Source organism: Vanellus vanellus (assembly GCF_965231255.1).
Source record: "Vanellus vanellus genome assembly, chromosome: 3".
NCBI classification, from domain to species: Eukaryota; Metazoa; Chordata; class Aves; order Charadriiformes; family Charadriidae; genus Vanellus; species Vanellus vanellus.
In genome coordinates this window covers 36,423,854-36,451,284 of record NC_138907.1, presented here as the reverse complement: position 1 = coordinate 36,451,284, position 27,431 = coordinate 36,423,854, and positions in this window count along the sequence as shown.

The window sequence follows — 27,431 nt, the reverse complement described above, 5'->3', positions numbered from 1 at the left end:
TCGGCATTTGCAGCTGCTGCTGTAAAACAGTAAAAACTCAACTGAAAGTGAACAAGACCAGCTTCTGTGAGCTCCCCTGGCAGGTGTCCAGCTTGCTGGGGCAGGGGCAGATGCAGAGAAGCAAGGCAAGAATACGTGCTGACAACCCTGCTGGAGACTTGTGTGAAGGGTATCATTAGCAGCATATTCTCAAGCAGGCAAAGACGAGGGGAAGTCTTGTCATAGCAGAAGGCTAGAGGACATGTCATTGCCTTCCTCTTCCCCTCTTCACTTTCCAGACCAGTTGCATACACCAAACCATTCCCTCTTGAAGAAAGAGTGGGCATCACAGAAACAAGCCCATAACCTCCTCCATCGTTAGCCTGGGTCGACATTCTGTCTGGGAGCATGACCAACCTCCTTTTGGCAAGGCAGGTCTATGGAATAATAGGAGTGAGAAGAAGATTCTGCCTCCCTGGGAGTCGTGGCTGAGATGGTGAAAGGCAAAAGGCTGCTCTTCTCACCGTTGCTGGAAAATTACAGCCTTATTCTGCTCTCACTGTTGTCATTTATACACCAGTGTGACTCTCCTAACTTCAGTGGCACCCTGGATGGGAACAGCCTCCTTGTCAGCAAGGCAACAAACATTTAGCTTGTGAAAACGCCAGTGGGAATGTGTTGTGGTTTTACCAGCAAATAGTCTGGAATGGTTTCCCCATGTTATGGATGGTGTCCAGGCACTGCGTGATCACCGTGGCTGCAGGCCTGTTTGCGGAGTGGAAGGATGTTCCCACCCCTCCTTTATTCCCATTCTCTGTGAGATTTTCCCAGCTCATGTTCCATGATCGGGATTCTGCCCTTCCTTTTATTGAGCTGCACAAAAGGGCAACAGATCACCCACACGGGAGAAGCAAGGAAGGAGCGGAACAAAGAAGTCTTCATGGATGCTGTTTGAAATTCCCAGGATGCCACCTGGGTCTTCTCAGGCTGCAACATGGCAAACACCAGTGCAATGCCTGAAGTGTGAGATGTCACAGTCCACCTCGCAACCAGCCTGTCACCCTGGACGGAGGGATGGGAAATAGCAGGGTGCGCTCAGCTCTCAGCAGTGCTGTTGACAGGCTGGAATAAGCCTCGGGGAATGACTCTGGATCGCTCCCAGCGACTGGAGAATTTGGATCAGCACAGCAGAAGGGGAAAACAGAGAGATGGGCTGCTGGTATAAGGGCTTCAGTACGCGACAGGAGGAACAGGTCAACACATCAAAACCTGTCTCAGATCTGTTAGTGAATATTTCTAAAGGAAGGGTTCAGAGAGAGGCAGGAGGTCTAGAAAACTTTCCCCCAGGCAATGCACTGCCTGAGTGCCCCCGTAAGCCTACGTTAGGGGAAACATACAGCACTAATGCAGAGACCATACTGTCAGGTGACAATGGAGTAAGGCATAGGAAGGGAGGTTCAGACCCACAGGTTTGCCACAAGCTATGGTGAACACCACCACTTCTCCAAGCTTTCTAGGTTTGGTATTTCCTTTTGTGAGGGGTGCATCAAGTGAAGATGCATGGCATGACAAGCATACAAACCTCTCCCTGCCAGTTATTCTCAATACCAGGTTGTGCTCTATACTGCTGCTGCTTTTGTCTTTTCACCCTATTCCACAGGTTTCCATGGCAGGATTTCAAAGCTTGAGAGCAGAGGCTTCCCTGGTTAATTTTCCATCAAAGACACATTAGGAAACACCTCTCAGGAGGATGACGGTCATGACTTTTTAATCAACAGCAACAGTCCTGGGGAACCATTAATTTGAGTGCCCCAGAAAATTCACCATTTCCTTTGCCATTACCAAAAAGCATCTTCGCTTAACTCAAGCCTGGTGCCGCTTTCCAGCCCTGCTGGGTTTTATTCTGCTGCTTCCAATACTGCCTGCGTCCTGGAGGTCAGGGCAGCTGAAGGAGTTAAAGCAACCAGCCAGGAGAATTCAGACATGCAAGAGCTGCCTAAACACACGTAGAGAGGCTGCTGGCTGGCACATGACCCACTGAACAGCTCAAACAATGCTGCCAGGAGCCAAGAACCATTTCCAGTACCTGCTGCAGTGTCCATATCTTCCCTAGGTCCCACCCCCCATCCTTCCTTTTATAGCCAAGTCAGAGCAATATCCTCCAGCGTTACTGAAGTGACACGCACCTGGTTCTGAGCACATGTGCCTCACAAGGTGACAGCTGTTCATGATTAGGCAATGTTTATGCCACTTATGTCCCTGACGGCATTTGAGTCAACAGATCACTTGGTCAGAGCGCATGTGCATCCACTGAAACCAAAGTGCCAGAGCCACAGGGGTGTAAACCAGCGCTTCATCTTGCATGTGTGATAGATTCCCTTCCCTTTCTTTTCTCCTAATCGAAGATCTGACTCACAACGTTGACAAAGCAGACAAACACCGAGGTCAGCTGGTTTGCAGAGGCAGCAAAATCACCATAAACTGTTGCCTACCTTCCCAAAGCCACAGCACAAAAAAAAACCCCAAGACGTTAACTGTTGCTGAGGGTAGATTTGGGATGCTGGGGTGGGCAGCTATTGAGAAGAGTTGGAGAGTATGTTTCCCCCCACTCTAGGTGCAGAAAGAGCAGCAAGATTGAATCCTCTCACCCATTTGTCCCAGCAGTTTGTTCCAGGGAAATAAAGTTCATTTTTCTCTACCATGTTGAGAAGCTTTGGGCTAGTCCTGTGCAGGGACCTTTACAAAACAGTTTCTGAACACCTGAGCAGCATAAGGGCACGTATGGTTGTTGTCAGAGAAAAGGTGGAATGCCTTGCTCTGCTGAAGTTTGGGGAGGTTTATATTTCCTTTCACTTTTGGTTTGTATCTTTGAAAGATGAAAAAGGGTCTCTGAAGAAATGCCCTTACATTTGGAGTAGAAAGACATGTGATGTCTTCTTGTAGAAGCTCACTCCATGCATGAGCCTGTGACTGTTCCAGCCAGCTGGAGCAAGGTTCATCTTGCAGTTGAGATTTCCCGAATGCTGGAGAAGTCAAGCTGTCAGCCACGATGTTCATCTCAAGTGGTAGCTGGTCCTTCAGTTATCCTGGCCCTTGCAGCGGGACAGCTTGTAGTTAATGGCTTTGACCTTGAACTTAGCTGGATATAGTATGGGAAGCCACGCAAGAGATCTCAGCCGTCCTGGGGACAGCCTGTCCTGTGGTGGCTCTGCACTGCAAGGAGTTCTTAACGCTTTGAAGGTTTTATGCCCTGCCACATTGCATAGGTTTGATCACTGTGTAATCAAATCATGGTGGGAAATAAGACAGAGCAAACTCTTGCAGTCCCGCCCGTTGTGAGAGCTGGCTCTGCTGGCTGCAATGTGGCTGCCACTCTACATCAGTCCAATGTCCCTGCACACTTTGCTTTCCAAAGGGAGTGGAAATCTTTTCAGTGATTTTGGATAAAGCTCTGAGCTAACTGGAACCTAATAGCTATCCTTTGTAGTAATTAGGAGTAGCTCCTTTTCTCTAGCCAGAGACAAGGGACAGTGACATTGAGAAGGAAATCCTGCCGGGGCTAAAGACTCTTCTGAAGGGTGATGGGCTTCAGGGGCTAAATTCTGCCCTAAGCTGCCTGCTTTGCTTGTTGCCGCACACGGAAAGTGGGAAAAACACAAATTGGCCATTTATGCATCGCTATCCCCTGCTTGCCCCTTTGGGTCTGGTTCTGGCAGTGATGGGTGAAACTGGAGAAGCAGGGTCAGGTTGCAGGAGGCCAGAGCTGGCTGCTGGGAGACACGGGGCAGCTCCATTTGTCCTGGCATTACTGAAGTCAATGGGATTTTGGCCATAGTCTTCAACAGGGCTAGGATTTCGCTGAGCATGCCTAAGAAAGCACTGTAGCATACAGTTGTGTTGTCTGCCATGACATTTACTGCTAGTGAAACCAGTGTACCCCCTGCCCCACTTGTCTCCTTGTCTCTATCTGTATAGCTCTTCACCTGTGCTTTTTCCCCCTCACCCACTGTCTTGTCTCCATCTATCATCTATCTTGTCTCTATCTATCTATCTATCTATCTATCTGTCTATCATTTCTTCTGTTTCTGACTGCTGCTTGCTGCCCTCCCTTGCTGTCTTCTCAGCTTGCTCTCTCACGTACTCCACAAGGAATGTGCCCACAAGAGGTATTTTTATTTGGCAGCCTGAGTAAGCTTTCTGTTTTGGCCGCAGGTACTGAGATAAGCAGCCAATGGAGCTGAGATCTCCTGTGTCACGTTTTAGCTCTTTCCATCTGATAGAGAAGATGACCTCACTGGCTGACTCTGTCGGGGAGGTCTGGTTGCAAGGGCAAAGAAATTAGAATTAACCTTGAAAGAAGCAGCAGAACGCCTCACACATGTTTTTAGGCCGACTTGCTGTAATGTAGGGGTGTCACAGAGGATTCAAGTATTAGTGCAACGCAGAGGGTGTGCAAGGCTGAAGAGGAATCCAGATACTGGGGCAGCAAAAGATTTTTCACCTTGGACTTTAGCAATAGGAAGAGGCTGCCAAAGGGGCTTCATCTGCTCCTGAGGAGTATACTCCTAGGACCAAGTTGTTCTCTGACCAACCTAGAGGTAATACAAGGTGCTATATGGCTTTGCTCTCTTCTCTTAAAGAAAGTGGAGCTGTCGTCTGCCGGGGTACAGCTGACATGCTGTTTTGCGGCATCATATCAGGCCACAGTGGGCTCAGTATAAATCAGGATAACTCGGTTTGAGATTGCCATGTAGGGGCTGAGCCCTTAGCACAGTGTGTCACGAGCAAGACAAATTTAATGTCACCCAAGATAGACTTAATGTCATCCTCCTGTACAGAAATGTAGGAAAACACTTCAGGTGCTGATGTTAAAGCCTCTTCCTGCACTGAGATTTGAAAGGGCAACACTGGCAACCTGAGAGAGCATTTTCGAGACATATTGTTTGTTGCTGCAAAATCAGTGAAGAACTGACGGGAAGTTGTGGGGTCCGAGCCGTCATGAAACCAGGATCCAGGCAGGCCGGGGGAAAGGACTGGTCTGTACTGCTTCAGCAGATGAAGTCTCTGAAAGTCTACCACACAGCACCAGATAGTATCAAAACCCTGGCTGCAAGTGGAAAAATCACCTGGTATTCTGGGGACTTTGCACACTATCCTACCACCCTTCCCAGCTTTCCAACATTGGATGCCAGGAGGAAACTGCCCTCCTCTTCTGAGCAGAGCTACAGTGTCCAACCACAACGGGGGAGTGATTCGTGTGTATCTTGAGCAACGAAGGTCCATCTCGCTTTTTGTCAGCTCGTCCGTCATGCCTTGCGCACACCCATCTGGAGACATTAACTCACTTTTCCCTCTCGGTGTGACACGAAGGAAACTGTGACGCTTTTCCAATAAGATGTGTGCGTGCGCATACACAAACCAGGCTAATTCTGGTCTACGCGGGTGCTAGCTCAGGCTGTGCATCCTTGCACGTAGTAGCGATGGGGCGGACGGGGGTGTGTGCTGAGACAGCCAAACTGCTACGCTCTGGCAGCTCTGCTGCACGTGTTAAAATAACATCACCCTGGCTTGTTGTCTCTCCTCTTCCACCCTCTCCCCTCACTCAACAAAGTCTAAAGGGAACAAGCTCCAGGTATTAAAATAGCTCCTGTCTAGCTTGTTCAGTCTATTTCAGGAGGCGGGTTCCATCTTGACACAGATAGAATACAGAGATGTTGTGGAAACCACAGCCACAAGAGGCCATCGGCCAAAACGAAATGATTTTCCAGCGTACACCGAGCGGTTCATTCCCCCCGCCCCCTCCCTCCATCCCCTCTCCTGGCTTAAAATAACAGCGGGAAGTTGTTTGGCTTTGCTTTGTCGGATTCTTCTGCTCGCTGTGCTCGGCCTGGTGATGTTGAGAGGGAAAGCCGGAGGCAGTTTTGCAGCATTAGGGACTTGTTGCCTTCTGGGCTTTTAGATGAGATCTTCAGAACCACCAGGGAAATAAGAACCCCACAGATATTTTTGGGATGTGTTTTCAAGGAGCAAACAATCAACTGGTGCTACTGCAGTGCTAATGTATGGATTTACCAACTTAGACCATGGATTTGGTCTCCTAGCTTGCCTTAGATTGACTAGAAAGGCAGTGGACATCTAGAAAGAGGTTAGGGCAAATGTGGCTCAGGGGTAGTTAAAGTCTAATTAAGTAATCTGCAGGGACGGACTAGTTTTCTGGTTTTTGTGACCCTTCTGTTGCTAAATTAGGGCTTGTGACATGAAGATGCACTGCTTAACACCAGCTGAAGGTTTGGCCCAAAATATCCCTCAGCTGACGATCTGGATAATAAGGCTGATATGAAAACACTGTGAACAAGACATAAGTGCCAGCTTCCTCCCTCAGCTACCTCCAGCCTTCCACCCGTCTGCTCAGAGTGTCAATGCTTTCTGCATTTTCTCACCCTCACGTTTGTAGGTCTCCTTCCAGCTCCTGCTTCTCCCTGGAGGACAACAAATAACGTCAGGCCTATTCCATGCATTGCTTAAAATTAGTGGGTAGGTTAAACCTCCACCTTTCAGTCTAAACTGGGCCGGAGTTGGTGAATATTTCCAAAACTCTCTTTTGGATTTGAAGGTGCTCTTAATCATTAATAAGAAGAGTCAGATGTAAAAATAAGAACTCTCAAATCTTTACAAAAATACTAGCCCTGTTTCCCCAAGAGATGTCAAATTGTGGGTGTGCAAATTATAGTGAGAAACTGCAAACATGAACTGAGCCTTGGGACCAGATGGCTCAGCACCAGAAGGGTTCGCAGGCGGCTCGGCCTCATGGATGAACCTTGCTGCTTGACAAGAGAGCTCCCAGGGCTTGCTCTCAATGATACTAACTTCCAAAGTTTAATATCATTCTGTCATGACACAAATCTTATGACCTGAGGTCTTCTGTGTCTCACCCCAGGTGTTTCATTCATTGTAAAGAGAAAATTTGTATTAGTAGCGTTCAGTGGGAACTTTGCCTTTGTAAGCAGAAATAGTGCGCGGATGCAATGTTCAACCTCAAGCAGCAAAATTTTCTAAGGCTCATTTAAAGGTAGTCAACACTCTGTGAGTATGTAAGTTATGAAGCCTCCATGTCAGAGACATCATTTATTTTACGTAATAGCAACATAACTTGGGCTAGGCAATATTACCTTGTGTGTGTGTGTGTATGTGTGTGTTTGCTGCTATGCAGCAGGAAAGCAGAATAAAAAGCAGAATCTCTATTTAATGAAATAGATGCTTCAGCATTTGTTTTATGACAAACATGGAATGTATGTTTGAAATATGGGGTTTTTTTGAATGAAAAAATTTAAAATGTTTTCATCCTTAAATTGCTTTTATTGACATTTCTGAGGGGAATAGATTATTTGGCTTTTCCAGGTGGCAACATTCTGAGTCAGTTTATTCAGTTTACCAGAATGCTTCCTTTTGAGTCTGTTCAGTATTACAAAGAATATTTGTATGTAGGCATATGACCCAGGTTGAATGGTAGACCCATTTCCTCATGTGAACCAGAAGACTGTTGTATTATGGGAAAGAAATGCAAACACTTAGGAGACAGTGCATCACAGTATGTAAATGCACTTGAGAGTATTTTGGGCCAGATCAACAACATAACATATAGTCAGTCACACTGAATTATCTGATTTAAAATATACAGTTTTGATTTTCCTAGTGGAAAACTTTAAAAAAAAGAAAAGCCCTGGGGAAACAAAACCTGCTGATGTTTGCAGAAAGTCTGTTACCCTTAAAAAGAGATTACAGCAGAAATTTCCTGACTAGATTTATTTTAGGGTACATAGAGTCTGTCTGTCTGTCTGTCTGTCTGTCTGTCTATCTATCTATCCACCTTTCCATCTTTCTGTCTTTCTATATCTTGGGGTTTAATCAAGGTTTAATAATTCTGCATGTAAGAGCAGTCTGTCCTTAGACTTTGGATCAAGTCTGAAGTCACCTGCGTGTGTCAAACTATAAAGTATTTGTCATGTCCCTCTCTATGGGCTAATCCACAGACGTAACACAGCAGACTATTGTCAGTAGTTGAGTAATTACCTTAATTTGAGCAAAAAGGTCAATGGGACCAAATGTTGCTGTAGCCCTGTGGTTGGGGTATTACACACCAGCCCACCCACACATGTTATTATTTTTTCAGTGTTCTTTTTTTTTTTTCTGCTGGGCTTCCCCCCCCCCCCCCCCCAAACCATAAAAATAAAGATGCTGTCTCTGGCTAGAAATGTGAATGGAATAAATTGTAAGTTCCTGAAATGCTACATGTCAAATTAGCCTGTGTAAAAATGCTTTCCACTTACATAGCTTCTAAACACTGCTAGGACAGCCTGCTCTCATCGAGCCAGACATGCGGATCCCTATTTCAGGAAACATGGCACAGGAGGCGTAACCCAGCCAGGGCAAGGCAAAGTCAATGAGGCCACCTCGATTTGCTCTAGCGGAGGATACTGCTCTGATGATTTCTCCCTGGGTCCTCGCTTCGTGCTCCCACTCCATCCCGTACCCAGCAGAAGCCCTCACTCCCCCATGTGCGCCCATGTTTTTGGCAAATGTGTTTCTCGTTGTTTTGCAGAAATGAGGAAAGGGGGGCCTGGGTGCTGGCAGAGGGGTGCTCAGGGATGGAGGGTGCACAGCTGAAGACAGGAGAGATCTTCACAATTTATAACATGCTGTTTGGCAGCTGAGTGGGTGTTTAAACAGACCCTCAGCAGAAAAGTAGGATGTCTCAGGGACCCCATTGCTTGATGCTCTCAATGAGAAAGGCATTCTTCAAGGAGTGTCTGTGAAATAGAGCTTCACAGTGAACTGTTTTATAAGTATAAGGAACAACTCTTTCTGGAGTGTTTTCTATCTGCCATACAGGGAAGCACAACGCAGCATTTGGAGCCAATCAGGAGAGAGAAGTCTAAGGTTGGCAGGCTGTTCACATCCACCATCAGAAGTGAAAAGGGGGATGAGAGAGTCCCACCCGCGTCAGATAACAACTCTAGCTGCCAGGGTGGCAACTGCAACAGGATCCCTCACAATTGCCACCAGAGAAGCTGCAGGCACCAGCCCACCCATCGCTTCCTTGCTGTACCCACCGCTTTCCTCAGGCCAGCCCCAGGAGCACTGAGCACAGCACCGGCTCTGTTTTCACGGACTTGAGGTTTCTCCAACGCAGCCTGCTTTCGCATTAGGCACTGGCTGCCACAGCGTGCTGGGATGTCCCTCTCCTGAGGGTTTGATTTGCCGGTCCCCATGATGAGAGCACCTGGGCAAGCACCTGAATGCCAATGGGACTGGTCCTTATGGGGTAGTACAGTGAGCACCAGATGATCCCATTTCCAGAGGGGGAATTGGAGCACAGGCAGCTGAAATTGTTTCCTATGTGTCACAAAGGAAATGTGTGTCTCAGTGTCATACAGGGCATCTGCAATGGGAATTAAGCCCCTATCTTCCCAGCACCAGTCTGCTGACTTCTCCGTAAGACACTCCTCCAGCCCCTGCCTGGGCCATGACACATCGCTCCTGCTTTTCTGCCTTTCCCCCCTCATCACTTGATAAGCTGATGTTCTGTGTCTTCAGCTGTGGAAGACAAGAAAGCAAAGAGTCCCAGTAGTATTAGATTCCTTTTCTAAAGAAGCCTCTTTAGAAAGTCTTTTATGTCATACCAAAAAGGGTTCCTCCTTCATTTTAGATGCTAAGGACACCTGGCAGACTCCAGCACAAGTGGGCACAGCAGACTGCGTCTAAGCGTGCTTTTTTTCTCAGTGGCTCAAGTGACAGCAGCAGCAGCAGCAAAGACACAACCTTGAGGCAGCAAGTGCTTGATGGAAGCCAGGGTCCTACAGGTGAAGGCAGTCTCTGCCGGGGCCTTGCCAGCATGCGAATGCTGCTCTGCATACACAAATTGGCTGGCCAATAGCTGGCTGGAGGCTGCTGCTCTCAGACCTCCTACTGTAGCGTAGGTGCAACCTAAGCCCACGCTTTCTATGCCACCCGTAGGTCTGGCCGTACTGCCCCAGCTCAGGTAGGAGATGTTTACCAAGTGCAGATCTCCACTGAAGTCATTGCTCAAATACCTGGGCAGATGCTGGATCTGGATGAGACACTCCCTAAACCTACGTGGGTAATGGGTGAGACGTTCCTATTGCATGGCCCTGCTTGTTAACATCTTGTTATCGACAGTGCAACTGTGAATCCTTTGTTATCTTTTAAAATAAATATTTCTCTTGGATTTAAATCTACTCTGGAAAGGCTGTGTCTTTCCCAGTCAGAGGAAGCATCTGACAGCCTCCCATATGTTGTGAAACTGTCTCTTTTCCTATGACTGCTTCCATGGTTTGAAAGGGCTAAATCCATTGCTCACTCATGGTGGCTGTGTCTGTCACTGGACATTTATTTGCACTTGTATGAAATGAAAGGTCTTTTCCCCTACGTAGAAATGAGGGTGCAAAACAGAGTGGGGAATAGGACTCCAGAAATAAATCAGCCTATGTTGGCAGTTTTAACTCTTTGTGGTCACTTCTACATTTGTCTGAGTCTGCCTGAGGTAGGGTTGTACAGAGTACAGATGGGAAAATTCTGGGAAAACTGAAGAGCTCAGAAGGTTCCCACTTTGTCCAACTTATCCCAGGGAAGAAAAGCCCACAGTATTGCCCTTTGCTCTGTTTAGCCACACTTTATAAAAGTTTTGGTCACAGATTTTCTCTTTGTATGCCTCAGACAGCATTTTCTAAGCCAGACTTGTTTTAGTGTGTGGCTTCAGTTCCATTCCTTCCCTGCGCACAATTATACTTGCAATCACCTGGTAGAAAGGTATGGTCACGGACAAAGGAAAAGCAGAGAGACATTCCCTGTGGACAGTCTCAGAGGCTGCTCGGGGATGAGTGTTGAGGTTCTGCAAAACCACAATGTGGCAACAGCAAACAGAGCAGTCGCTATCTTGCAACATACGGATGTGACAGTGATCAGTAACTGGCATTCACTTGGGCTCTCCACACTGTATTATTGTGTGAGATGTTGTTATCTGGCAATGACATTCATCTGACTACACACACCCTACACGTTCACAAGCTGTCTCCAAAGAAGGAAGGGTTGGTTTATTTTAATATGTCATAGTGAATATTTCATCTCTTGTCCTAAGGGAACCTGGTGCTCATGTTGATGGATGCCCTCACATGGCTTCTGCTCCTGAGAGATCATATGGATCACATAGGAAATAGCAGGGGCAATGTTTGATGTGGCAGTGGTTAATGCCCATGAAGTTTATGAGACTGAGATCTCTGCTTCACAGTGCAAGGCACAGGTGCACCATCTAGATAACGCTGGTGGAAAATTCATCCCATACATGGGAATTCTTCTGTGGTGACAGTGACATAAATACCCCTTGCATCATCTGCATTCAGCAGCCTAAGCAGGAATGTGGTGAGATGGGGCTCTGGGAGTGGAGCTGGTATAAGGGTAACTGTTTGTTGTGAGCCTGCGGTGCTGGAGGAACATGAGGTGCCGCAGCACAGGACCTTGATGCTCTAGGTTGCAGAGTGTATTTCTGGCTATAGAGAGGCTTTAGACCTCTCGTTCCTAGGCTCACTGAGCCCCTGTGACAGAAAGGAGAACACCTTCACCTCTGCAGGCCCTATTGCTCCATCCTTCCTAGGGGATGTGAACTGGCAGCCCCTCAGCCTGCAGGCAGTATTGACCCCAGGTCTCACGTGCGCTCTGAGCAATGAGGGGGCAGAGGCAGCACCTTCACAAGAAGCCATACTTGGGAAGAAAAGCAGCGAGGTGGCTGTGGAAGAGCTCCTGTAAACATGTCCTCCCAGGAAGCAGTTTGAGTAGCCCATCCGAGTCATGTGCTCATTTCTGGAGGGAAGTGCTCCTCAGCTGGAATTAGATGATCAGATGCCCATACAATAAGGAAATGTTTTCATGAGGACACCTCAGTTGTGAGCTGAACTAGAGGCAGGATGTGGCTAGGCTGTGGACTAGGACAGAGGAGCAGGGTCTTGCTGTTGTGATGAGAAGGCTCCGGGGAGACCTTATTGCGGCCTTCCAGTACCTAGAGGGAGCCTACAGGAGAGCTAGGGAAGGACTTTTTACTAGGACATGTAGTGATAGGATGAGGGGGAATGGCTTTAAACTGGAAGAAGGTAGATTTAGATTAAATACTAGGAAGAAATTTTTCACTTTAAGGGTGGTAAGGCACTGGCAGAGGTTGCCCAGAGAAGTTGTTGAGGCCCCATCCCTGGAGGTGTTTAAGGCCAGGCTGGATGGGGCTTTGAGCAACCTGGTCTGGTGGGAGGTGTCCCTGCCCACAGCAGAGGGGTTGGAATTCGGTGATCTTCAAGGTCCCTTCCAACCTAAACCATTCTATGATTCTATGATTCTATTATCTGCATCTCCAATGCAGCCTGAAGGGCCAGAGTTCATGTTAGACTGAGCCTCAGCTCTCTTTGAAGGGAGATGGGCACCTCCAGAGAGTGTCTGATTCAGATTCAAATTCTCTGTGGTAGCATCTGTCTCACTCTACATCTGGGTGACGGACCTGTTAAGTACTTCTGTTAAATGCCTACTGTCAGGTGGGTGTAATGCCTCCCGGAGCAGTGATGGGGCTTGGGCTCCTAAGTCACTTGCACACTTTAGAAAATATTTTCCTTCATTGAAAAGGGGTATCACTCCGAGATCAGGAGCAAGTATGCCAAACTGACAAGGTGTCAAGCGCTGGAGGGAGTGGTGTATCATCATTAACTGTACACAGCTCATAGCACTTGATCAAAGTGACGCTGGTTTCCTTCTTTCTGCCTTAGAAGTGTGAAATCTATCTGGGGAAGGCGCCACTCACACTCCCTATTTCTATGCCTGGTTTTCTGCTGGGAGTCTGAAGCAGAAGGAGTCTTGAAGAAAGCAAAAAATGCCATGCAGCGTGGTGAGAAAGTTGTTGGAACCTGCTGTTCGCTGTGGGTTACGTCCTGAACCTTCCTCCTGTACAGTCTTACCCTGGTAAGGGCTGCTGTGGACAGAGGAGCATGACTGTGGGTTTGGTGAGAGGGTTGGGAACCTTGCCATGGGCTTTGGCGACACCTGACTGAATTGCTGGGCTACCTAATATAGGCCCATGCTTTCAGGCTTGGGGTTCAGATACCACTGTTGGGTTTGTCTTCTGTGACTGCTCATGAAAAGCTCTCCTCTTCGTCCTTCCTCCCCACGTGGCCTGTTCTTTCCCACAGCACAATTCTTTGACTCTTCCTCATGGCAATGACCCAGTGCTCTGGGTTTTGCTGCAAAGGTGCAAGTGTAATTTAGATGGCTTACCTTTAAGATGTAAAAATGGGTAGGGAAACTAATAAAAGCCAATTCTGTATGAGCAGGACACAAATGTTCTCTCTTGTAGAAAACAGTTGACACAGATATCACTTTCTTAGTCACCAGCACTTTGGAGAGGCAGCAAATCTAAAGGCAATCACTAGTGCCAAATGTCTGTCCCTCTTTCACCACGCTTAGCATGGGTGCTATGCACATGTCCACCTGGGAGCCTGGTACATCTCCTGTGGATGGTCTGGTGGATGAGGTGCTGTCTTCCCCTGCTTCTGCTGACTGAACAGTTGGGCTGCTAGACATGACTCTGCAATGACATATCCCAGAACTGCTGATTTTCTAATGCAAAGACTTTTATCCACTCTCTGGGGACAAATCTATACAGGGATATAACAATCTGGGGCTACTGGCTTGATGTTTCCTTCCTCAGTTTGGAGGGATGGTCTCTTTACACCCCTCGAAGTGTTACTGGCGAATTCCTCCCCAAGCATCTTTTTATGGCAATTTTGCCATCTGCAAGTAAAGGGGAGGATGTTGGCAGTTCTGTAGTGAGGTCCTGCCTCTCTGTTTTGTAATTCAGAGTTGTACTTTGCTGTTTAGATTTACACAAAAATCCTCTTCTTGACGTGAAGGATGTTCAATCTGAGAACAGGCATGTGTGCGTGTACCGTGTGATCCATGGAGCTTTACAGCGCACATCGATTATGCTCACAGACCAACAGATTGTCAGCTGCTACTTTTTTATTTTTTTATTTTCCACACATGTGACTGACCCTTGGATAGATAGTCCTGTGACTAATCTGTGCCAGGAACATCTTGATGGACTTCCTGATCTCGTGTGCTCTGTAAACTACCTGGGCTTCCTGACTGACAAGGAAGTACAGCCCTGGTAAGATACAAGACTCAGTGCTATTGCACTTTCTTATTTGCACCATGATTTTAGCAGGCAACATCCCAAGTCCTTACTCAATATTTTTCTTAGCCTTTATTCAGGAAAAACTCCCACTAAGTTGGTACTAGCATGACCACGTTGATAAATTTGACAGGAGGGGTATTGCTGTTGTGCGAATGCCATCTGTATATTAGGGGCAGCGATGCGTAAAGTTAGCCAGCACTTTGGTTTATTCTGCTTTTTTTTTTCCCCCTGGTAATTGCTCATAACATTGCCAGTCACTGTTTTGCTTAAAATTTTCTATGCTAGGTCTCTTGTTTCAGCACTATTCATTTATTAATTAATTAATTTTTAAAAAAGAGAAGTTTTGGCTAAAATGATTCATTGGTTTCTAAGAATAAGTTTAGGAAAATGACACTGCTTTACCCTGTAATAATCTTTCATTTTTTACGGTATTTTCACTGAGGGCTTTGGAGGAGGGCCTTGACATTTTCCCATGAAGGGTTCAATGTGTTACTGTTTGCTACCCGGAGCTAACCAGGCTTTAAGCTCCCAAAAGCTGTGGTGTGCATCTGCTTGGCACAGGTTTGTAAGAGTTTGGCTGCTAAATTCTCCCAGGGCTCTGCCTCCCTCACCTCCGCTCCAGCCCCTCCCAGGGCTTTCACCAGCCCCGGGGAGCAGGAGAGCCTGTGCTGCTGTCTCAGGGATCCCTCCTCGCTGAGCAAGGCTTTCTCCGCAGTTGCACCACTGGTGCTGAGCCTTGGGCGTGTGGGAACTTGTGGCGAGTCTCTTTTCCACACCGTCACAGCTAGATGTGACTTCAGATGACGTAGGGGAGGAGCACCCTGAGTGTTAATGTAGAAAGATAGGAGGTAGGAGGAGAGGAGAAGAATTAGGGGGCTGGTTATTGGAGGTTGCAGAGAGGACAGTAGGAAAGGGCTGGGGAAAGAAGTCAGAATCTGATGAGAAGGTGGGAAGAAAGGGAACATCACAGACAGGAACTGGGGATGACAAGCAGAAAAGGACAGTGAAAACGAGGAGTTGGTGGAGGTGGGGGAGATATGAGAGGAAGAGGTGACTGGAATAGAGTAATTGATAGTCTTATAGAAAGAGGCTATTCCCCAGCCTTGAGCAAAGCAGGGGATGCCCGAGCTCTTCTGTTCCAGTTAGCTGGGAAAGTCAGTGCCAAAGTTGGTGCATTGCTGGTGTCTTGGAAGGGTCCTCCTGGTCACCAGCTTCATCCCCTTGTCCCAAGACAGGGTCAGAGTTGCCTAAACCAGATGTGACCAACATGTGTTTCACAACCTCCCGTGGCATCCCCATGCACTGTAGACCACAGCTTCCCCAAGAGGCAGTCTAGCCCCAACTGTCTAGCACTAACTGTCCCTCACTACAGCCTCATCCCATTTCTTTTGTCCTGTCCGAGAGGGCAATGAGAACAATTTATTCCCTTCTTCTCTGTGGCAGACTTTTGGACATGCAAGGGGGATAACCTTGTTTCCCATCAATTCTGTCTCCCACAGGCTAAACAACTCATGTCGTCTGGACCTGTATCTTCTAATCTCTTCCTTTCTCCTCTTGTTTCTCCTAATTTTCTGACACGTGCCTCTCCCTTCCCCATTGACCAGATACCAGCTCAGCCTGTCCAGGAGCTAAGGAGAGAAGAGAGATCACCTGGACTCGTCCTGCTTCTCCACCACACTCCATGCAAAATTTTCACTTTCAGGGAATAGTAGGACAATGTTGCCCACAATTAGACATGCATCACCACAGCTATCAAGTGATCAGGTAGCTTCTGAGTCATGTTAGCTCTGTGTGAGATAATATGAGCAGGTTAAAGTCTCTGACTCACTGGTGGGAAGGGATTACCCTAGCAGAGCTCGTGCCCCTGCTTGCTGCTGTGCTGCTTTCCCCTTCCCACAGCAGGGACAGCTCTGGTGCACTGCTGGTGAACTACTGCTGCGTACGGCCTGTGCCACTTCATCTCCCTGCACCGGGCTGGAGGCTGAAGGTGCTACCCGAGCTGCTGAGCAATGCCCCCTCAGAAAGGGAAACCACTGAGAGATGGCAGGAAACCACCGATGGATGGCAAGGAGCAGCCATCCCAAAATAAACTCAAAAGGGAGAGTCTTCACCTGCAGTCAACAAGGTGGCTGAAGTCATGCACTGAGGGGTTTCTAACTCTGCCCTCTAACTGTATAGATGCAATCAGGCAGTCAGTTTCCCAGCATAGGGACCCCAGGTGACACAGGAGGGAATCCAGATTGAGCAGAAGCCCAGACTGGTGGATGATCCAAAAGTTTGAGGCTTAATCTCATCATGTTAACCTTAATCTCATTAATGTCTGTGAAGGAGCATGTGCAATGGGAAAAGTACCACAGCAGGAAATGAATAATAGTATATTCGGGGCAGAGATTGGATAGACAGTGGTAACTAAACATGGGGAAAGCGGGAGGGAATGACAAACCTGTGTAGATTACATATTATAGTTTGTTCTGTGTGGACAGGAAACCCGTGGGGTTAAAAGTAGACTGCCTTTTGCATGTGAAGTCTGTATCATAGTGTTTGTACCTGGGGGGAGGAAAAGTAGCTATACAGAGAAATTTAACTTATGCCCTTCCTAACCTGGTGGTCCTTGGATATGCAAATTTACCTGGCTCTAAGCAGAGCTTTTTGTGCAAAAAAAGTGGGCTGAGGCCTCTGTTGTAGGGGGCTGGGGCTCCCTCGCACATAAGAAGTCAGAGTAGGTAGTAGCATCCTTGAGCAGAGGAGCACTGGCAGCAGGGACGTGAGGTCTGCTTAGGGAGACCTTGGCCATGTTTGTCTCTTCCCCCAGACCATGGAAAGAACTGCATTGGAGAGCTCTGTGGGGTGACCACGCGTTGGGAAGCAGAAGACACAGTAGGATGCCATCTTTAATGCTGCCTTGGGGTGTGTCTGTGGTCCCTTCCCAAGCCCTGATGGTTTGGCCTCATGCAACGAAAGTCACCCTTGTGCAGCAGGCCCACAGGAGGCCTGTGTCTTGCTGATGTGTAAAACTGATGCAGCTGGGCTCACAGATCCCTTTCCCTCTTACCCCCTCGGACATCTCCCCGGGAAGAGGGTGGTGTGTGGGAAGGGACCAGCAGGCAGTTTCACAGCACTGCTCATTAATAGAATTACTACCCTTTATGGAAAATACTACTTTGAGGGGTGATTCTTCAGGGAATGCGTTAGATGAAGATGCATGTGTCAGCCCAGTCAGACAACTTGAGGGTCAACAGGTTCTCAGGCTACATGTCCCCAGGTGCCCAAGTCCTTATGGGGAGCCACTGTATCTGGGTTCTCTCTATAAGCAAACTGGAAGGAGGCCAAGGAAATTAGTGCAGCGAAACGCTTACCAGGAAGCCAAAGATAAGTATTCATGTCTGGATTCGTTTCCCATTGACTTTTTTAATTACATAAGGAAGAGATGATGCCTGCGAAAGAATTCCCCTTCTCCTCCCACAGGATATATAGAGCTTTGATGCATGTCCTTTTCAGCAACAGGAATCCTCCTGAAGTGAGTTCCTAGAAAGTCCCTGAGGAAGAGATCCTCATATTTTCTATGGTTCAGCTGCCAGCTCTGAAGAATGGGATGGCTGAGATTCCCCCGCCCTGTGCAGCGGTGGAGCTGAAGGCCTGTTCAGAGTCTGCGTGATGCATGGACCTCTGGGCTGAATTGGCACGGGGGAGCAGAGGGTTTGGCTCTGCCATGAGGTGGCATTCACTTTTTCATTACTGTATTCACAATTACGCTCGCATTTCTCGTACAATTTGCCAAAAAATCCTCTCTCTTTGGCCCTGTCTACACAAGAATATTTTAGGTGGGGGTTAACATCAGTATTTTGGGGGATAAAACTGCCCTGCTGTCTCACACATGGGTGGTCGCCTCCCTCCCCTACCTACTCAGTTATGTGGCATCCCATTCACTATTTTGCTTGGGAGAGAATTGACTCTCATTTGGCATTGCATCCTTCAGATTGCAGCCCTGTTTTGTGAGGAGCCCAGGTTTGGACACTGACAGCTCTAGCTGGCTTGTGCTTTGATGGGAAGTCCAGTATTTTTGGGCTTCTGCAGACAGAAACATGTCTGGGTGTAACATAACAGCAGCTGCTGGATCGCTGAGGCCTGTAGGGTCTGTCAGGTAAAAAGAAATGGAAGAATTAAAGAGATCCAACAAAGTTGGATCAAAGCTAGGCTGGAAGTTTGCCAGATGGGCAGCCACATCCTGGACATGGTGGTCAACAGAGCTTGGACCTGGCCAAGAGAAGACTCTTTGGTACATTTATGTTTCTCTGACATGCCACATGCAAAGAGAACTGTGGAAGTGGTCCTCAAACCCAGCCAGAGACAACCAGTCCATGCTGGGAGCAATCCCCTTCCTAGAAGGATGTTGTGCTATGTTGCACCACTGCTGCTGGCCTCGGCAGTGAGGAGCCTCGGCTTCTGCACTGTGCTGATGCCTCCCTTACTTGGCCACTGGCTCCATGGAAAAACTGAAATGCCAGAACATTTATTTCTGTTTGGCATCAAATGATATAACCACTGGCCAGTAATGCCACTTCCATTCCTCTTGTTCTCCCTCCCTTCTTCTCTGCAGCCACCTGTTCCCACTTCTCCCCCACCCCAATGCTCATGCCCTGCTGTAGTTTGGCAGAGCCTTAAAAAGGAGAAGGGAGATACTGGTTCCCTGGTTGATCAATGCCCTCATTTTCAGCTGATATTTAGCTGCTGCAGGGTAAATTGCCCAAATCAAATTGACAGCAATAGCTTCAGCTTTGGCAAAGCATTACTGCTTATTTTAATTGCTTTTAATGAGAACACTGACTGCAAAAATATTTTGCAGTGCAATTTGTGTTTGTGTGCAGGCAAACACAGGACAGTTTCTGGTAGACATATTTGTTTTTGTCATGCACACTGTGAAGAATTTAATCCTGCTGGGGCCATCAAATAGGCAATAGCTTATTTTGTTCTTTCATTTCTTAATATTTTAAAAAGCAGGAAGAGTAACAAACTCCTCTCTGCCTTTGAGGGACCAGCTGCTGAGCCCTCAGATAGTTGGTAAGTGGGTTCCTGTTGCCCTTCCTAAGTTATCTTCCTTCCCCGCCAGCTGAAAAATGGACCATATTCTTCTAAAAGAGAGGGAGAAAATGTGACAAATCTCTTACTGCTGCTAAGCTTGCACCAGTCTGGCATAAGTGGATGGAGGAAAAAGGACTATTTTCCTGCAGCTGGCATTAAGACTGGTACTGAGACGGTAAAGGCCGAGCTGTGTCCCTGTTGCCCTATTTCTACATGTACCATGGCCCCATAGATGGGTGTGTTATTCTTCTATGAGTATCTGGCACATGCCTGTTACAAGATATGGAAGGTAGGGAGGACTCAACTGCATCCCAGCAGAGTCAAAAAGGCAATGGTGGAGGGCTGGGAACAGCCCAAGACATCTTCAAGGAATTCATGAACAAAGCAATGGCCAGGCAGTGCAGTGCAAGTGATGAGCTGGAGACAGACTCCCCTGCTAAAGGGTATTTGCTGTTTTGGCTGACCCCTGGGACTGTGGGTGCATCCTTCTTCTCCTTGGCTAAGGTGTACACAACTGCTCTCTGTCCCTCACCCCAGGAGAAGGATAGGAGCTCTGGAGAGACCCATAGCTATTGGGGACAGGCTCCACCTTCACCCCTTTTTCATTCGAGACACCAAGGCTCACCACAGCCTTCCTACCAGTGATAACCCCAGATGAAGCCAAAGCTCATGGGGATATCCCAGAATGGCTGAAGCAAGGGCAACGGTGATCACAGCCCTCCACAAGGCAGAAATGGGACTGCTGGAGGCAGCAGGCTTGAGCATGCCGGCACCATGGGTTCTCCAGAGTCTCCCCTGTCAACACGGACAAAGCTGTATGATGATCAACCAGACTTTTCAGAGCTGTTCCTGTGTCTGGGTCAACACTGAAGCTTGAGGTGGAGAGCAAAGAAAAAGCAATTGAGTCCGAGGGATGGTGACAACCTCAGTCATGTAAATATATCAATAACTGCTTTGTTTATGTTGGCCGAAGTACTTCCTTCTCTGAATTGTGGCATTCACCCAGTATTGTGCTTTTCTCAAAACAAACACCCCACTTTCTGGGCAGATATCCCATGGTACAATGTTTTACTGCCATGGTCTGAGCGTACTGGCAATGTCATACCGTTGCTATGTCAACAGGCAACAAAATGGAGCCCTTTCCTCAGCTTTGGGGTGCTGTTCCCATCTGCCTTCCCTGCTGGAGGTATGCTTAGCATGGAGGTAGACCCTGTCCCAGCCTGCATGGGATTGCTGCCTACTCAGACACTGCTGCCATGGGGCCGAGCATCCCACCATCCACTGACTAGTAAAAACACACCATAAATCCTGCCAGTGCCCATGTGGTTATGCTTACAACCTATTTTGGTACTTACCTAGCTAATGACCATCTCACTGGGGTGGTCAGGGGCAGCTAGAGCCTGGGTGGCAGTGGCCATATTCACTGTCCCAGCCTGCTGGTCTTCAGCTGTTGGAAGGCTAAAGTGAATACCCTACAGGCTTCTAGGAGAGGGACATTTGCTCTGCTCAAGCTCTACTTATGGTCCTACCAGATACATGTGGTGCTCTGCCCCACCAGCCCCACCACGCTGCAGAAGCAGTGGTCCATTGAAGAAGTCCGCTCCTGGAAAGTTCACTCTCTGACTCGAGTTGATTGCCCTTCCCCACCATTCACCCCAGTGCCACCAGGACCGGCAGTCGGAGCCACTGATGAGAACAGCACTCTGCATGGGGAAGTGTGTTTCTGATGGCTGCAAGGACGATGACAGCTCTCTCCTTGCGAGAAGTACACGCTTTGGGAACAGCTGAGACCTGAGTCTTGCAAAGGTGAAAGAAACTTAGTGAAACCAGAGGGCTCTCTGAGGCAGACAAGCCATCAAATTCAGCTGGAGGTGGTAGCTGGTTATTCAACCTGCAGTACCTATGGTCATGGAGGGGAGAGAGCTGAACTGGGAGTGGGACAGTGCTTCTGGCGCCCGTGCTGCTGAGGGGCAGTGTTTGCACGACAGTAGCCTTCCTCTTTGCCACCTGACCTTCCCAGCCTCATCCCTGCTCCTTTCTGGTTGACTTTTGACTGTCCTCAGTTAATCTCTTGCCATGCCCTTTCCTTTCCCCTTTCTAGCATATTTGCTATTCAGCAGGTTCACACAGCAATAAATGATTAACCAGCAGATTTGTTGCTCAGTCCCTTATTGGAATGCAGTGAAGATCTCCACTAACTTTGTACATAAAGTGTAACAGAGAGGCAGGGCTTCTGCCACAGCATCAAACAAGCCTTGGCCTGTGCATTAAATGCAAGTAATAATAATAATAATAATAATAATAGGGAAACATTAAAAAAAAAAATCACATTGACTTGAGTAAGGAGCCAGCCAACCCCAGGCACGCTGGGGATGGCGTTGTGCATATGCCACCCTCACATGGATAGCAGGGACACGGCGGGGCAAACTTCAGAGCACCACCACTGAGACCAGCGACGGCATGTCCCAGCCTCCACGCTAGCCCCACATGAACCAGCTGTGTGGAAGGTCTTGGCTTGGCTCGCTTGGGAGGTGGGACTGGGGCTTGGGCTGGTACAGCTCAGCCGGCTGAGCGCCACTCATGCGAGAAGACGAAGCAGGTGCCATGCAGGTGGGGGGAAGATCTGGCAATGCAGAGAGAAGACCCTCTCCAAGGTGACCTCCCCCACTTCAGAGGCAGCTGGAAAGAAGCTGGCGGGATGCGGAAGGCACCAAGCTGCTGGTGCCATGGCACCCCAGCAGGCGAGGAAGAGCTGGGAAAACAGAAAACTTCCCCTTGCAGGGTGCTTTCCTCCCTCTAACAAGGTAAGCCAACAAATGACTCAATTATATACCGAAGAATAATGAAATAAATGCTTACAAGGTGCCTTTTTAAATGCCAAGATTTATAAATCAGTGAGTGGAAGAAAGCGGGACTCAAGATTCCCCGGTGCCCAATTCAGGCAATGCTTGACTACTAGACTGTGAGGTATTGGAAGGGCTCCAGTTCCTCTTCTGGCAGCTCTCCTCCCAAATCACAAGCACAATTTTTCTTTTTCATTCAAAGAAATAAATAAATACCATCCTTAATTGTGTTCTGCGTAAGCGCCTTGAATGGATAAGAGCGGGGAAAGGAGGGATAGCAGTTTTGCGTATCATGCCTGTCTTTCCAGGCTTTTCCAGGCACTGGCATGTACACAGGCCCTTCCCTAGTTACAGGCGTATATATAATTAGCACAGCACATTATGCATTGACTTCCTATTTGCCAGCGCGTTCACCTCTGTGCAGGACAGCACAATGCCCGAGTGCCACTTACGTGCTATCGCCAGCCTCAGCTGTCCCGTGTCCCCAGGACAGACTCCTGGAGGTTTGCCTTAAAGAGCACACGGACTGAGAAGAAAGGTAATGGGGGCCGGGGGATTTATTTGCTTTTCAGTTTTCAAGCCGTTACCTTTCACGTTGTCAAGTTTTTCTCATCAGCATAGGCGCCTGGAAACTGGCTTTACGTAAAAGTTAAAATTATAGCAGGACTCCTGCAGCTGGAGTTGGCAGGAAACCCATCTCCCTTCCACCCAGATAGGGGAGCACTAGCAAGGTCCCCCCTCAGCTGCTCCGTGACGCATTTGTCTGCGACCGCAGAGGGGAGATGGAAGCAGAAAGAGACCCCCCGGACAGCAGTGGGCAAAGCTGTGCAGCTGCGTGACCTGGCTGCCTGCCTGGGTGCGTAATTCCCGATCAGGGCAGCGTGAACTGGGGGGGTCTTGCCCCCTTACCTTTCCCTTCCTGGAACAGTGTGTTAGGTCATAGTCCCACCAGGTGCTCCTGGTGAGTGTGTGGGGTCCATGCTGAAATGTGTCAGAAGATCAACACATTTTTCCAAGGGGGTTTCATGAGGCAGATGACTTTAGCAGGGACAGGCAGTATGACAGGCTGAAACAGCAGCACACAAGCACCTGTAACCCAAATACTGTGGAATGAAAGCACAACTCAAAAGACAAAGAGGGACGAGAAGAGGAGATGAACATATGATCAGGCTTTTGAATGGCTTAGAAATCCCAACAGCTCCTTTCGGGACATGATCTCTCCTACTCAAGCTCACCTGAGCAGCACCTTGGGGATTTGCTAGCTGAGGAGTATCATGGCTAAAGAGTGGGAAATGCGCTCTCTGTGGGGTAGGGCATTTGGTGCCTCTCTCTCTTGCTCCGTCTAATCACTGGCCATGTATCAGTGGGGCAGCTTGAGAAGGTTTTACTACCGATATAGGCATGTGATGTATGCAGGCTGTTCCCTCCCCAGCCACCAAAACTCTTAGGTTAGCGCAAGGGGTTGTAGCTGCTCTGCTGGGGTAGCGCAGGGCTGGCATCAGCTTTGAAGCTATTCAGAAATTCGGGACGGCAAAGACGCGTGAGCCTTGGAGACAGAGGGGACGGCACTGGAGCTTCTGGACGTGTCTGCTGTTTACGCTGCTACTGTACTTGCCGACTCTGAACCTAATAACTTAGACTCTGCTCACTGGCCGACTTCCCTCTAATAACTTTGGAATGATACGCAAAGAGCAGGGCACAAAGGCTGCTGCAGCTGCCCAGCTGGACCACGGTGCCAGCATAGCTCTGCGGAGGAATGGGAGCAGGGTACGAACATGGAGGCGGGAGCGGGAACTTCTGCAGCTTTAAAAAGTGGTTGTCCGGATGCTTAAACACTTAATAGGTTTAAATATTCGAGGATCCAAGACTTATTTTCAAAACCCGACGGCTCTCAGAAACCTCTCCTGATGAAAGCCCTCCCCCTAATCCACTTCTGAAATGCAGGTTTAGGGTCCTAAGTCACTTTGTCACCCCTGGAAATGGCTTCTTTTTCATGGTTGCTTGCATTCCCTGTGGAAAGGAAGGACTGAAAGAAAGTTTTCAAGTGCGCTGTATATAGATCCAAGATTTTTGTACCGTTCCTCTCTTTCCTGAGTTTCCTCCCAAATGCAGGGATTCCGTCAGTCCACTTGCAAGGCAAAATGTTTATCCTCATTTCTGGGTTTCTCAGCATTAGGCGCATCTCCTAGTGTGTAGATTGTGGTTGTAGGTGATAATTCTTAATTATGCTGCTGCTGCAGCTCCGTCGTTTGAAAAGCAGTCAAGAGCATCAGCCACGTGGTGGCAGATAATTAAAGATTTTGAAAGAGTTTTACTGGCACGGCCAGTGGAGTTGGCCTTGTGCTGCTCCCATCACAAACTGTGGCTCTTCCCTGCCTCCCCTTCCTATACTTGGGTGAGCTGGCGTGGCTTTGCACGTGATGAGGTACCAAGCAAAAATAACTGCATACCTTAGCATGGCAGAGGTTCCTTCTATCAGGGTGACTCAGCAGGACAGCCGTGCATTCCTATGCAATGTCCTGGAACAGACCGCCTCTTCTTTAGACTGCGTTGGGTTTGGGGTGGGACTTGGGCCTCCGGAGAGAGGTTGGTGCCAGAGAACAGCTTATCCTTAATTACATTTCCACTATAGGATTCAGCTGCAAAAGAACAAACACCAGTGAATTCAAGGTGATAGAGCCGATTTCCAGATGAGGCAAATCAGAGAACTGGGAACCTGAAACTGAGGATAAGTTCTGCAGAGATAGAGATTTCATCATCTCAGAAATAGCCCTGGCAAAGCCCCAGTAGACAATGTAGCTAAGTTATTCTGTGGCTTTTATGTTCTTTCATGTGGCTCCTGGATAGCTAAAGCCTAACCACAATTATAGTCATTTTATTTTAAGGAATCACACAATGGCATGGCCATCTACTCAGACATTTTGGGTGGCCCCTAAGAGGGACATATTGGTGGCATTTTCGGTCATGGGCATCATGGGATGGCAAGTTTCCTGCAAAACTACTGAGGGCAAAGCCAATACTTTTTTTAAATGCTTATAGTCAAACCTCTGTCTTCTTCTTCTTTTTTTTTTTTTTTTATAAACTTTCAATATTCACTATTTATATCCTTTTGCAGATGCTGAGGCAATGCTTTGAGGTTCTGGAGGCTAGACAGCATTTGGGATGCAGGAGCATTTGTTAAAAGCATATCTGGAGGGTGTTTGGGCGCCTGGCAGAAAGTGGGAAATGTCCGGGAGTTCGTTTTTCGGAATTGCTCTCCAATGGCGCCAGTCTGCCTGTTTGCAACATTTAACCCAGTTTTGCAAATCTGACAGCCCTCTGGCCAGCGTTACGTGTTCCGCCACAAAGTTTTGCGAAACATCCTCTGTCTCTTATCGAAACAACAACAGGGTAGAGTTCTGCTTGTGGTAAAAGTTCACCACACTGAACCAGAAAAAAAAAAGAAAGAAATTTTGGGACAGACAATGACCTAGCTTTTTAGTGAAGCTGCACTAATTTGCACAACCTGAGGATATCAAGCCTTGGTAGTAATGCCATTCTGCAGACTTCCCTGATCCACTAACTTCAGTGCTGACTTTCAGGTGATGTCCCCCCTCACCACACTCTGATGAACTGAAGAGCTAATGATCTCCCATCTGTCTTGCTGTGGCCACCAGGGCGATGCTGCATTGCTAATGACTCAGCCTGAGCTCTCCTGCTTACAGACCTCCCTGTGTTTTTGTTTTTTTTAACCATCTCTCAACTTGCAAGACCAATTTCTTCAACATGTGTTTACACACATTGGCAGATGTCCTCTTAAACATTGGTTAGGACATTGACATAGATGTGAACATGATAAACCGTAAACACCCATGTCCCAGTTTCCTCTTCCCCTTGATCTTAGTGTGATCTGAGTTTCAATTCTAGTAGAAGTCATGGTGAGAGGTGAAGAAAGGAGAAGACAACGGCGGTGAAGCTTGGCTGTTATTCATAGGGACAGTTCACACATGAGTTATGCACCATCAGCGACAAACTGTGCCCTTGAGACCAATATGCTGACTCTTTTATCATCCAGCCACTCTGACCTTCCTGATTCTCCCCCTCTCATTCTCAGCCCCCTTGCTGTGATTTATGCCCTTGCTCCATTGTGTCTATCTCTTCTTTGAGACAGGTTTGTACAGCTAATGCAGAGTTTATTACAACCAGGGCTTAATCTTCACCTCATGTTTGCAAAGTACTCCTGAAAAATAATAATGATCATGCTAATAAACTTCATAACAATTGGGAGGATGTAGAGTTAGATAGGTCCTTGCAGTTTATAAACCTGCCCTAGAGAGGATGGTGGTGGTTATGGAGGAAGTCATGCTCTCCATTGTCAAGTGCCTCACTGACACCTCTCTCTGATCTGTCATACTTCTTGCTTGAGGTTCCCCAGTGCTCCAAGAAGACAGAGAGCCTCCTTAGAGCTCCCACACTACACCCCACCCCTCCTTGAACCAACCTTTAAAGAAGTGTCAGACCATAATCTGACAGGGAAGCTGAGGGCCCTGGAGCTTTCAGGTTACCCAACCATGGCTCATGTTTGCAATGCACAAGCATGCCCTTGATGCCCTTGGGCAGAGGAAGGCCAGGCCCTCCATGAGCAATCCTATTCCTGTTAACTGGTTTCTGCTTCCCGACAGAACTATAGCATTTGTGCAGAACAGGTGATGCTTCCCTCCCCGGCTAAATCCAGAAGTCTGTTTTCAGTAAAACCCAAGGGCTTTTAATGAGCAAGAGAAACATGGACTTTTTGTTCCCTGCAAAACCAGCTGCTTTCTCGGTGGATGGAGCTGCTGTTTTCCCTTTGCATGGACTGCTTCAGAGGGGTTTGCGGACAGGGCCACATCAGAGACAGGTCTCCCACAGAGGTGGTCTCAGAGGCCCTCTGTGGTGTGCTGGGACTTTGAGATGGACCTGTGTTCTGTATTAAGCTTATGAAAAGGAGAGAGGGGATTTAAATAGCATTTATTCAATTTCTTTGTGGGTGTTTTCTTCTTGAAATAAAACCCTTTTCTCTTTTGTTTTATTGAAAACACACCCACAGCAGGGTGTCCGAAATCAGGCAGGGCTGTGCTTGGCAGGCGCCCATGGGGAAGCAGCGTGCAGTCCAGCAGGGCTGCTCCTCGGGTACGTTCTGTGGTTCTCCATCCCCTCTTTGACTAGTCCACGTTTCACACTCGCCAGGTACCAAATGACACTTGGGCTCCCCTGGCTAATTCTGCCCTTCTCTGTCACGCCAGCTGCCCTGAGATGGGTGTGGGTCTAAT